This window comes from Cornus florida, unplaced genomic scaffold (genome assembly GCF_030987335.1).
Source record: "Cornus florida cultivar Cherokee Brave unplaced genomic scaffold, ASM3098733v1 CherokeeBrave_3.0.0_Hap2_Chr04, whole genome shotgun sequence".
NCBI lineage: Eukaryota > Viridiplantae > Streptophyta > Magnoliopsida > Cornales > Cornaceae > Cornus > Cornus florida.
This window is the reverse complement of record NW_026775574.1, coordinates 55,739,956-55,754,074: the sequence shown is the minus strand read 5'-3', so window position 1 is coordinate 55,754,074 and position 14,119 is coordinate 55,739,956. Positions and strand designations below refer to the sequence as shown.

The 14,119-nt window shown below is 34.7% G+C and overlaps 1 protein-coding gene across 1 annotated transcript in view; it reads right to left on the bottom strand.

The window, feature by feature from the left end:
- Nucleotides 1-12,892, bottom strand: part of LOC132304984 (uncharacterized) — a 79,849-nt gene extending 66,957 nt beyond the window's left edge. The window contains exons 1-2 of the mRNA XM_059802678.1: nucleotides 12,605-12,892; nucleotides 12,389-12,490 (exon numbers count right to left, since the gene is read on the bottom strand). The gene's annotated coding sequence lies outside the window, so the exon portion shown is untranslated. The remainder of the gene's footprint in view (nucleotides 1-12,388; nucleotides 12,491-12,604) is intronic.
- Nucleotides 12,893-14,119: the final 1,227 nt, after the last annotated feature.

Genomic DNA, 14,119 nt, shown 5'->3' with positions numbered 1-14,119 from the left:
CTTTTAGGCTTAATATACTGTCTAGAATTATCCTTTTCTTTTGAATAATTCTTTCTTTTGGAATACTTCCTTTTATAAGGTTTTTCAACCTTATTTCTTTTCCTAAGTTTAGGATAAGATAATGGAGTCTGGTAGGCAAATTGATCACAAAATTCACCTACTTCCTTTCTACCAGTTAATCTTTGTGATTTTAACGGGGATTGTAACTTCAGATCATTACAGAGAGCTAGACCTTCCTGGATTACAATGTTGACTAATCCACCATAGGTATAGTTTCTGTAAGGGATAGAGATACCATTATTCATATCTCTAAGTTTTTTCCTGATTCTTTCAGAAAAAAAGGTTGGTAAACCATCCACAAATTTTGCTTTCCAATGCTCATAATTTACATCATTGAGTTGGAGAACCTTTGCCAAGAATACATCTTTATACCACCGAAAATGAGTTAAAGATGGACATCTTAGATTCTGTAGAAATTCACGACTCCTTTCACTATTAGCACCTTCAGGGCCAACAAAATGTTGGATAATAGTGGTGATGAGAGTGCAAACCGCATCAGGAGCAGGTCCTGCTTGTTGAGTAGCTTCATCTTTAACAAGCTTGGTAGCAGAAAAGATTTCAGCTTTCTGAACTTCAGTGAGAACATTATCCCACCATCCTTTAAGGATTCCTGTAAAACCAGCAACGACAAACTTAGCAATGGTTGGGTCAGTGTTGTTGTTGATTTTACAAACTTGGCTATACATCAACATTTGATGTATAACCTCATAAATCTGATAATCAGATTTCCCATCTATGTTCCATTCATAAATGGTTTTGCCATGAAAAGATTTCTGTGTATGAAAATAATCTTCTTCATACAAGATATCTTGAGGTGTGGGTCTGGGATAATAATATCTACTCGGAGCAGGGGCTGTATTAGAGTGGATATTCTTATCATAGACAATTCTATTTAACTCAGGCATCTGAGTAAAATCATTTTGGAATACCTCAATATGAGGTAACACATTTTCAGAATCAGAACCAATTTCAGATTCATCATGGGATAAAGTCTGAATTTTAAGTCCTTGAATTTTCTGAGTAAGAAGAGTAAGAAATTCTTCATTCTTCTTAGGATGTGTCAGATTGAAGCCTTGAACTTCAATTGCAGGTTTCACCAATGCCTTGGATAAGGAAGCTTCTGGAGGAGAAGGTTTAGTAGGAATACACTTAGTATTAATTGTATTTAATACCGTGTCTATTCCTGTTTCAATTCTCCCAAGCTGGGACCCTATCGTTTGCAAACAAACATTAGTATAATTGTTCTTCCTGTAAACATGAGAAATGTCCTTTTTAGTAGCATTACAGGATGGATCAATTATTCTAGGTTGGCTATAAGCCTTGGTTTCCACTTTGGAACCACTGTCAGGGTCAATCCTTTTTAGAATTAGATGTTCAGTGGGAGGATGGACAGAGTGAAAAACCTTATCTTCAGATGTGGTCCATGGTTTGAGAAAATCATCCAATATGTTTATGTTAACAAGAGAATGATTGGTCATATAAAACCAAGAAACAAAAGGTATAACCATTTTGCGTTCTTGGAGAAAGTCATAAAATTGAGTTTTAAAAAGCTGTAGTTGATGTTGATCAAAAGCTTTAAAATACCAATTTCTGAATTCTTTATATTGATCCTGTTGAAATTCAGTATTAATGGCCATTCTATCTGGGAAAAAATCCATTAAAACTAATATTCATGAGGGTCATTAATGTCTGTAGGATCGTCAAATTGATCCTTGACAGATTCATTTCCAATTCCCATTTCAGATGGAGTTGGGCTGAATTCAATTCCAAATTGACGACGAGACATACCTATTGGTGCTTTCTCGTAGAATTCTCTTGGAATTTGATTCTGAGACTGCTGTATTCCTTTCAGCTTGAGTTGATTTGGACCAACGACTTCAGGGATTTCTTCCTTTCTGTAATCCGACGAAATCGAATGGCGAGAAGGAGGACAAGAAATATGATAAGGAAGATGACTTCCTTTAGATGATGTAGATCTAGGTAGATCTAATGATTTTCTGAAATTCAGAAAAACATCACCATCTTGGTCCTGAATAACACAGTCTAAGCTATTATTAGCAATTGGTTTTGCTGGAACGGCATTAGAAATCGTCCAATGTTCAGGAAATGTTATCTCACTCCAAGGAATCATCCTTTTTGTGGCAACATTTGATGTGTACATGTTGGTATCCCATAACGCTGTTACTCCTTTAGAGTCTTTGCGTATGGCATTGGGACACATAGTATCAAGTACTTTGTAATGGATGCGATAAATAACACTTATCACTTCTGATCCAGGTAAGTAATCATACCCATAGGTCTGAACACGAAGACTAACTGCCTCATGGATGTTTTTATCTGTTAAAGATAAATTCAGACTAGGATAGACATTAAAATAAACCGGTCCATGACATAGACTGGTTTCCAGTGCACCCATCAAGGAAGGGTGAAATTTCAGACATCGAGCATCCCTAAGGGTTGCTTGAATACAAGCATCCATACCTAATAAGGTTAAAGGTTTAAAAGCAATTTGAATTAAACCTATATGGATGTACTTATATTTGGTATCAGAGCCATGATGGCTTAATTTATTATTGTTAATGCTTTTTAGGTTCTGGTAGCATGATTATTATAGTAATTATGTCATGAACAATATGAATATTATTCTGTCTAACTTATGTTTAAATCTGATTCAATTATGGGTCGTCCAAAAGTCGCGTTGGAATGTTTAACCCGTTTTTGCATTAGATTGCTGCACAGGGTACTGTTTCCAGTAAATCGTTGACAGACGAGTAACTGAATCTCCCTTAAGCAGAACGACGACAGAATAGTAACTTACTGTTCATTATATAATATTATAATATTTATACTAAGCAGACCTTAAAGCATTAACAATATTTAACAGACATGTTAAAACCATCCTCCTCCTCTTCTGGAGTACAGGAAAACCAGGATTCCGAATTGGTAAAAAATACTGAATTAGTGGAATGGACCAATGTTCAAAATAAATTGAACAGATGGACTATCCCTCCAGTAAGTGCTAAGAGCATTTACAAAATCGGAATGCTTAATTTAACAGATCTATGGACTGTCAAGACCATGGAACAGACTATGCAATTAAGCACAAAAGATACAATAATTAAGTTATTGTCTTTCCGTGACCTTCAGAGGCACATGCACAAATATAAGTACATCCATATAGGTTTAATTCAAATTGCTTTTAAACCTTTAACCTTATTAGGTATGGATGCTTGTATTCAAGCAACCCTTAGGGATGCTCGATGTCTGAAATTTCACCCTTCCTTGATGGGTGCACTGGAAACCAGTCTATGTCATGGACCGGTTTATTTTAATGTCTATCCTAGTCTGAATTTATCTTTAACAGATAAAAACATCCATGAGGCAATTAGTCTTCGTGTTCAGACCTATGGGTATGATTACTTACCTGGATCAGAAGTGATAAGTGTTATTTATCGCATCCATTACAAAGTACTTGATAATATGTGTCCCAATGCCATACGCAAAGACTTTAAAGGAGTAATAGCGTTATGGGATACCAACATGTACACATCAAATGTTGCCACAAAAAGGATGATTCCTTGGAGTGAGATAACATTTCCTGAACATTGGACGATTTCTAATGCCGTTCCAGCACAGCCAATTGCTAATCATAGCTTAGACTGTGTTATTCAGGACCAAGATGGTGATGTTTTTCTGAATTTCAGAAAATCATTAGATCTACCTAGATCTACATCATCTAAAAGAAGTCATCTTCCTTATCATGTTTCTTGTCCTCCTTCTCGCCATTCGATTTCGTCGGATTACAGAAAGGAAGAAATCCCTGAAGTCGTTGGTCCAAATCAACTCAAGCTGAAAGGAATACAGCAGTCTCAGAATCAAATTCCAAGAGGAGTCTACGAGAAAGCACCAATAGGTATGCCTCATCGTCAATTTGGAATTGAATTCAGCCCAACTCCATCTGAAATGGGAATCGGAAATGAATCTGTTAAGGATCAATTTGACGATCCTACAGACATCAATAACCCTCATGACTATTAGTTTTAATGGATTTTTCCCCAGATAGAATGGCCATTAATACTGAATTTCAACAGGATCAATATAAAGAATTCAGAAATTGGTATTTTAAAGCTTTTGATCAACATCAACTACAGCTTTTTAAAACTCAATTTTATGACTTTCTCCAAGAGCGCAAAATGGTTATACCTTTTGTTTCTTGGTTTTATATGACCAATCATTCCCTTGTTAACATAAACATATTGGATGATTTTCTCAAACCATGGACCACATCTGAAGATAAGGTTTTTCACTCTGTCCATCCTCCCACTGAACATCTAATTCTAAAAAGGATTGACCGTGACAGTGGTTCCAAAGTGGAAACCAAGGCTTATAGCCAACCTAGAATAATTGATCCATCCTGTAATGCTACTAAAAAGGACATTTCTCATGTTTACAGGCAGAACAATTATACTAATGTTTGTTTGCAAACGATAGGGCCCCAGCTTGGGAGAATTGAAACAAGAATAGACACGGTATTAAATACAATTAATACTAAGTGTATTCCTACTAAACCTTCTCCTCCAGAAGCTTCCTTATCCAAGGCATTGGTGAAACTTGCAATTGAAGTTCAAGGCTTCAATCTGACACATCCTAAGAAGAATGAAGAATTTCTTACTCTTCTTACTCAGAAAATTCAAGGACTTAAAATTCAGACTTTATCCCATGATGAATCTGAAATTGGTTCTGATTCTGAAAATGTGTTACCTCATATTGAGGTTTTCCAAAATGATTTTACTCAGATGCCTGAGTTAAATAGAATTGTCTATGATAAGAATATCCACTCTAATACAGCCCCTGCTCCGAGTAGATATTATTATCCCAGACCCACACCTCAAGATATCTTGTATGAAGAAGATTATTTTCATACACAGAAATCTTTTCATGGCAAAACCATTTATGAATGGAACATAGATGGGAAATCTGATTATCAGATTTATGAGATTATACATCAAATGTTGATGTATAGCCAAGTTTGTAAAATCAACAACAACACTGACCCAACCATTGCTAAGTTTGTCGTTGCTGGTTTTACAGGAATCCTTAAAGGATGGTGGGATAATGTTCTCACTGAAGTTCAGAAAGCTGAAATCTTTTCTGCTACCAAGCTTGTTAAAGATGAAGCTACTCAACAAGCAGGACCTGCTCCTGATGCGGTTTACACTCTCATCACCACTATTATCCAACATTTTGTTGGCCCTGAAGGTGCTAATAGTGAAAGGAGTCGTGAACTTCTACAGAATCTAAGATGTCCATCTTTAACTCATTTTCGGTGGTATAAAGATGTATTCTTGGCAAAGGTTCTCCAACTCAATGATGCAAATCATGAGCATTGGAAAGCAAAATTTGTGGATGGTTTACCAACCTTTTTTGCTGAAAGAATCAGGAAAAAACTTAGAGATATGAATAATGGTATCTCTATCCCTTACAGAAACTATACCTATGGTGGATTAGTCAACATTGTAATCCAGGAAGGTCTAGCTCTCTGTAATGATCTGAAGTTACAATCTCAGTTAAAATCACAAAGATTAACTGGTAGAAAGGAAGTAGGTGAATTTTGTGATCAATTTGCCTACCAGACTCCATTATCTTATCCTAAACCTAGGAAAAGAAATAAGGTTGAAAAACCTTATAAAATGAAGTATTCCAAAAGAAAGAATTATTCAAAAGAAAAGGATAATTCTAGACAGTATATTAAGCCTGAAAGGAAATATAATTCTAAAGCAAAGGGTAAAGGAAAGCCCAAGGCTGAGGCTAAATATTTCAAATGTGGACGTATAGGCCACTATGCAAACAAGTGCAGAACTAAGTAGAAACTCAGTAGTCTTCACATAGAAAAAGAACTGAGACTTCAATTAAGTAAATTGTTACTTAATACTAGTTCTTTTGAATCAGAATCATCAAGTGATTATGGGGATGTTGTTATGGAATTACAGTCTTCTTCTTCCTCTGAAGCAGAAATTGGAAATCCTAGTTGTTCCTGTAATCCCTCTCATGATGATTATTATAAGGCAATTGTTGAGATGAATGGGTTAAGCTTAAATGTTTTGACTTCGACTCAACAAACCTTATTGGATCTTATAGATCATATCCAGGATCCTCAAATCAAGATGAAAGTCTTTGAAATAGGTTCTGCTCTGGCACGATCTAATGACGATACGGATAATTCAGATTTTCTGAGAGCAGAAAATCATTACAGCATGAAAGAAGTTCTAAGCAGATTAGAACACCAAGGACAAGATTCTCGTCCTGCTAATCTCCCTGATCTCAGGATGGAGATTAATCTTTTAAAAGAAGAAATTCGTCAATTAAAGTCTCGTCAGACTAAGATGGATTTGGAAATTACTCTTTTAAAAGCAAATTACACCTTCATCATCCCAGGATGAAGTCCCTCAATCAGAAGGTACTAATTATCTTCAACTCTTGAATCAAGTTACTTACCAGAAATGGTATATATCTATCAATTTGGTAATTAATCAGGAGTACACAATCACTAATGCAATTGCCTTAGTTGATAGTGGTGCAGACATGAACTGCATACAGGAAGGATTGGTTCCTACTCAATATTTTGAGAAAACCACTCAAGGTCTTACCAGTGCAAGTGGAGGTAAGATGCAGATTAAGTATAAACTTAATCATGTTTTCATTTGTAAAGAAGGTATTTGTCTACCATCTACTTTCTTACTCATCCGAAATATGGCACAACAAGTTATTTTGGGTATTCCATTTTTAGCTTTAATCATGCCAATTGAGAAAATTGATTCTCATGGCATATGCTCTAATTTACATGGTCAGTCAATTACTTTCCAGTTCTTGACCCCACCAGTAAATAAGCATATCAATGCTCTTAAAGATAACATTATCTTTAAGGAGAAGCAACTGAATTATTTACAAAAGGAGGTATCCTCCTTAGCAATTAATCAAAGATTGGTACAACCCACTGAGCAACAGAAAATTGAATCACTACGACAAAACTTTCTAAAGGAAATCTGTAGTGAAATTCCTAATGCTTTTTGAGCCAGAAAGAATCATATTGTTTCTTTACCCTATGAAAAGGGATTTACCGATCGCATGATTCCTTCGAAAGCTAGTCCCAGCCACATGAAAGCTGACTACTTGGAATTATGTAAAACTGAAATCAGCTCTTTAATGGAAAAAAAGCTTGTCACTACTAGCTACTCCCCCTGGAGTTGCAGAGCTTTTTATGTTAATAAAAATGCTGAAAAAGAACGAGGAATTCCTCGATTGGTTATTGATTATCGACCACTCAATCTTGCTTTGAGTTGGATCAGATACCCAATTCCCAACATCAAAGATCTTTTAGATAGGTTACAATCTGCTGTAATCTTTTCTAAATTTGATCTTAAATCTGGATATTACCTGGTACAGATTGCAGAAGAGGACAGGTACAAAACAGCTTTTTGCGTACCTTTTGGACAGTATGAATGGACAGTGATGCCATTTGGATTAAAAAATACCCCTTCAGAATTTCAACATATTTTGAATGACATATTTAATCCTTTTACTGAATTTTCTATAGTTTATATTGATGATATTCTCATATTTTCCAAATCAATCGATCAGCATTATAAACACTTGAAAATTTTCAAAGATGTTATTTACCGAAGTGGTTTAGTAGTTTCTGCTCCTAAACTAAAACTGTTTTTAACTAAGGTCTGATTTCTTGGTCATGACATTTGTGATGGAAAAATTCGACCAATTAATCGCAGTATTGAGTTTGCTTCTAAATTTCCAGATGAAATTAAGGATAAACTCAGCTTCAAAGGTTTCTGGGTAGTTTGAATTATATTCGAAATCACTACAGAGATCTTGCTCAGGATACAGCAATTTTGTACACCAGGTTAAGGAAATCTCCTTCCCCATGGACTTTGGAACACACCAAGGCAGTTCAGAAGATTAAACTCAAAGCAAAACAAATTCCTTGCTTAGCTCTAGCCAATTCTTCATGGTTCAAAATTGTGGAAACAGATGCATCCAATATTGGATATGATGGTATTCTTAAACAGAAGAATCCAAATACAAGAACCAAGGAGCTTGTTCGCTTCACTTCAGGAACTTGGAAAAATGCACAATTAAATTATTCAACCATCAAAAAGGAAATTCTTTCTTTGGTTAAATGCATTTATAAATTCCAAGATGATTTAATCAATCAGAAATTCTTGTTACGCATTGATTGTAGTGCTGCTAAACAAGTACTGGAAAAAGATGTAAAAAATTTAGTCTCCAAACAGATATTTGCTGGTTGGCAAGCTGATTTATCTGCTTTTGATTTTTCTATTGAATATATTAAAGGCAGTTCTAATTCTTTACCCGATTTTCTAACTCGTGAATTTTTGCAGGGTTCATGAATCCGCCCCCTCATGGGCAGGGCCGGGGTAATACTCTAAAGGCTCATGGCAAAAACAAGGCTAAGGCCAAAGTGGTTATACCACTCAATGATGATCAATTTCCATATTTGGAACATGTTGCCGATCTGCTCAACACACCTTCTAAAGGAAGTAGCAGTACACAACAAAAACAACAGAAACCAACCATGAAAGAGGTTCTTGAACAAGAAACTCCATGGATACCTAATCAAAGGTATATTCAAACAGTATTGGTACTGAATTCTCAAGATGAGCAATGGATGCCAGATCCTTGGGAAGTAAAATCCAGATATTTCCAAACTCAACAATATGCTGCACCGGATGGTCGCCATAGATATATCTATGAAGCCATTCTTACTGAAACTTCCTCTGTGGAGATCAACCACACGAAGCAATTTCTGAATTCCAAAGATAGTCCTCTTACTTATAGTAAAGCTATCTTTAAGAGGCTTATACGGCCTAGTGACTGGGGATTAAATCCCAATTTGCCAAGGAAAATATCCTATGGTCACAGTTACAATTATTGGGATTATATCTCAGCTTGGACATATTCGTTCTTTTATCAAAATCCGAAGCATAAGCATTCTTGGTTCTTCAAGATATGCCCTCAATCAGTTAAGGCTGATTTCCCAAACTGGGTTATACCCTGGTGGGCTATATTTGGCCCTGATCTGGATATGTTGCCCGAATCAATCAGCCAATTATACTTGCCATGGCAACAATTTCATCCTCAATTACGGGGACAGGATAATATTCCTGTAGGGAAATCCACCCTATTGTTCTTTACTAAATTTGGAATCCCTTGGATTTGGAAATGGGATTTCCAATGTGGTTATACCACTGATAAGTTACCAGTCCTTCAGAGGATCTTTTATTACCGATGGTGGTCAGGCATGACTCAAGCTCCTATCCAAGCCCTCCTCCATCAGATCAGAAAGAAAACACTGGAATACATGGATAAGATTCCAAAGTTAACTATTTCAGAACCCGAAATCTTTAACCCATTTGAACTTATTAAAGATATGATCAGAAAACAACAACCATTAATTACCGAAGCTGATTTAATGGTTAAATGCATGGATTTTATGAGGACCAAATTTGTTAAATCTTTTGATTCCTCCACACCTACAGTACGAGATGATGCATCCATGGTGTCAGTCTCTAGCCAGACCAGTCAAGAAGGTAATCAGTTTTCCTGTCTCGCTGGTTATGCTCAAGATCCCAATGAAGATCTTATTTCTGAAGATGAGCCTACAGTAGCCGACTATTGGGACTCTCTCACCAGTCACTTGATGGAAAAGATGAATCCACCTAAAAAGTAAAGATTCCTCTTATCCTGCCGACAGAAGAAGCCAACAAACTTTTCCCTAAAGTCTTTGGTTCTACAGTATTTCCTTCATCAGATGTCCACTTTCCATCCGATAAGGGCACAGAACTTAGTGGTGGGCCGACCGACTGCATTATTCTAGCACACGATCCCATGCACTATGCGGACTTCAAAATGTTAATTTCAAGTCCATTTCTATGTATAAATAGAGGGCAATGTTTCCCTTCAATGTATCTTTCAATTTCCTTTTCTCTCTTTTGTAATATTTCTCTATACTAGCTTGGAAGTTCAATAAAGAAAGTTTTCTGTAAGTCTTTACATTTCTTATTATTAATCATAGTTATTAGTAGTTATTAATCATAATTAATCATACATCGATCCTCAACTTTATTTGGTATCAGAGCCATGATGGCTTAATTTATTATTGTTAATGCTTTTTAGGTTATGGTAGCATGATTATTATAGTAATTATGTCATGAACAATATGAATATTATTCTGTCTAACTTATGTTTAAATCTGATTCAATTATGGGTCGTCCAAAAGTCGCGTTGGAATGTTTAACCCGTTTTTGCATTAGATTGCTGCACAGGGTACTGTTTCCAGTAAATCGTTGACAGACGAGTAATTGAATCTTAAGCAGAACGACGACAGAATAGTAACTTACTGTTCATTATATAATATTATAATATTTATACTAAGCAGACCTTAAAGCATTAACAATATTTAACAGACATGTTAAAACCATCATCCTCCTCTTCTGGAGTACAGGAAAACCAGGATTCCGAATTGGTAAAAAATACTGAATTAGTGGAATGGACCAATGTTCAAAATAAATTGAACAGATGGACTATCCCTCCAGTAAGTGCTAAGAGCATTTACAAAATCGGAATGCTTAATTTAACAGATCTATGGACTGTCAAGACCATGGAACAGACCATGCAATTAAGCACAAAAGATACAATAATTAAGTTATTGTCTTTCCGTGACCTTCAGAGGCACATGCACAAATATAAGTACATCCACATAGGTTTAATTCAAATTGCTTTTAAACCTTTAACCTTATTAGGTATGGATGCTTGTATTCAAGCAACCCTTAGGGATGCTTGATGTCTGAAATTTCATCCTTCCTTGATGGGTGCACTGGAAACCAGTCTATGTCATGGACCGGTTTATTTTAATGTCTATCCTAGTCTGAATTTATCTTTAACAGATAAAAACATCCATGAGGCAGTTAGTCTTCGTGTTCAGACCTATGGGTATGATTACTTACCTGGATCAGAAGTGATAAGTGTTATTTATCGCATCCATTACGAAGTACTTGATACTATGTGTCCCAATGCCATACGCAAAGACTCTAAAGGAGTAACAGCGTTATGGGATACCAACATGTACACATCAAATGTTGCCACAAAAAGGATGATTCCTTGGAGTGAGATAACATTTCCTGAACATTGGACGATTTCTAATGCCATTCCAGCACAGCCAATTACTAATCATAACTTAGACTGTGTTATTCAGGACCAAGATGGTGATGTTTTTCTGAATTTCAGAAAATCATTAGATCTACATCATCTAAAGGAAGTCATCTTCCTTATCATGTTTCTTGTCCTCCTTCTCGCCATTCAATTTCGTCGGATTACAGAAAGGAAGAAATCCCTGAAGTCGTTGGTCCAAATCAACTCAAGCTGAAAGGAATACAGCAGTCTCAGAATCAAATTCCAAGAGGAGTTTACGAGAAAGCACCAATAGGTATGTCTCATCGTCAATTTGGAATTGAATTCAGCCCAACTCCATCTGAAATGGGAATCGGAAATGAATCTGTGAAGGATCAATTTAACGATCCTACAGACATCAATGACCCTCATGAATATTAGTTTTAATGGATTTTTCCCCAGATAGAATGGCTATTAATACTGAATTTCAACAGGATCAATATAAAGAATTCAGAAATTGGTATTTTAAAGCTTTTGATCAACATCGATCCTCAACTTTATAATATTATTTTTTTTGGCTCAAAAGAAAAAAAATAAAAGTAAAAAAAAGTAAATAGGATAAGAAAAGAAAAGATTTATAGTGAAAAAAAATAAATATAATATTATAAAATAAGAAAATATGCATTAATGATCTTAAAAACCTCCTAGTGATTTGTTAAAAAAAAAAAAAAAAAATGTGGAGTGGAAATACCCTCCCTTAATATATTACGTTGTTGTTATTTTTTTTTTTTTTGTTGCACTCTGAGGAGTTAGCAGGACTTATTATTTTATTTTTTATTATTTTTTTATTTTTGGGAGAGTGATCGAGTGAGTACGTTTGGGTAAGTTTATCACAGGGGTGCACAAAAATCCTGAAATAGAAAATCAAAACTAGACCAGAACAGATTGGACAATTTAGTTTGGTTTGCTAACTGTTTGGCTCGGTTAGGGTTCTAAATTACCGAACCGTATATTTTATTATATAACAAAATATGTGGCAATCAAAATAATAAAACAAATAGCAGCAACAGAAGTATATTACAACTATTAGTAGTGAAGAAACAAATAGGGATAGTTAGTGACGTACCTCTAAGAAGCTTATAAATTTGTAGGAACAGAGATCTAGCTACTACCGTGTCCCAATTACACCACAAAACTCAACGCAGCAGATGAAGCTAGATGGAATATGCTATGGAAAATGACGATGAAATCAGGCTGTGCTTTCTATTATTTTGAGAAAGATGTTGCAATCAATATTATAAAACAAATAGCAGAAACAGAAGTACAAATAAATTTGTAATACCTCTAAGAAGAAAAGCTTATAAATTTGTAGAAACTTGGATCACAAACACACAGAAAACTCAAAGCAGCAGATGAAGATGGAATATGGTATGGAAAATGATGATGATGCAATCTGGCTGTGCTTCTCTATTATTGCCCTCTCCATCTCCTTTTATCTCTTTCAACTTTTCTGACTAAAACTTTCATGCCCCCACCAATAGTACTGTCTTCTTTCTAGTAATTTATGATATAGTAATTTGTTGGACATCTATATGGAATAAAGTAAGTCAGAGAATAACTCTTCTATCACCTGTAGAGGACCTAGCTATATTCACCAATGAAAATTTGGGTATAATATATATATGTAAAGATAAAAATAAGGTAAAAAAATGACTCTATCACCTCACTTGTAGAGAGTCTAGCAATTAATATCCTCCTCCACCAATGAAAATATGTTATACTAATTTCGCTTTTATTGATGAGTTTATAATTGTTATATTATTCTCATTCTTATTTTGGAATACAAAGTATTAATTCTACTTTATGTACTCTTTTTAATTGTCGGGATGAACCAGATTATGTCCCTTTTATTATGTAGTAAATAAAAAATAAAAATAATAGCCCAATACGCTCAAATTGAAATGATAAATAAACTGGCCAACAAAGTAATATATTAACCGATACTTCAAAAAGTAACAAGGACCCTACCTAGTAAAAGTTATCTAATTATTTTGTTATTAGTCTATTACTGGGGTTTAATTGAATGATTTGTTGAGTTGAGACTCAACACCCTTTCAGCTAATATATCTATAATCAACTTTAATTTATATTTAAATTTGAAGAAAATACATCAAAAATTAAGTTATGTTGAAATTGGATTAGGTTGAGCATTAGACATGAGTATTTTATCACTTGTAGTGATTTATCTAACCGAATAACTTTTAATTAATTATTTATACTAAATACAAGTAAGTGAAGGACCTCACTTTCTTATCTATTATATAAATGATTAATTGAAAAAAGTAGGTCAATAATTCACAGCAAGTAATCAGTGGAAGAATCATTTAAAAAATAAAATAATTCACCTACACACTCTGTCTTGCCTTTTACTCACTGTCTTGTCTTAGACTCGAACCCATAATGCAAAAGATTTTAGTGAACTAAAATGATATCGGCTCATATTCTATGTATATAAACATAAAAATAAGGGAGAAAATAAGATATCACTCTTGCAAAATATATTCCGGGGGATCCATTGTCATGTGGGCTAGAATTGGATTTTTTTTGGGATGTTTCATTCATCTATTTTTTCCTTTCTTTCAATATAATTTTTTGTCTTCTTACTGAACGAAGCGTAAAAGGGTAAAAATTAAAAGTACAAAGTAACTTGTCACATTAATCTACCATTGATTCTTGTCTTTTAGCACGATTGTTTAAGTTGAAATTATCTATCATACACAAAAATCACCTTTACTCTTAAACTCAATTAATATCTCTTCATTTCTTGATCATATGAATTATTGAGAAATCAAGGTGG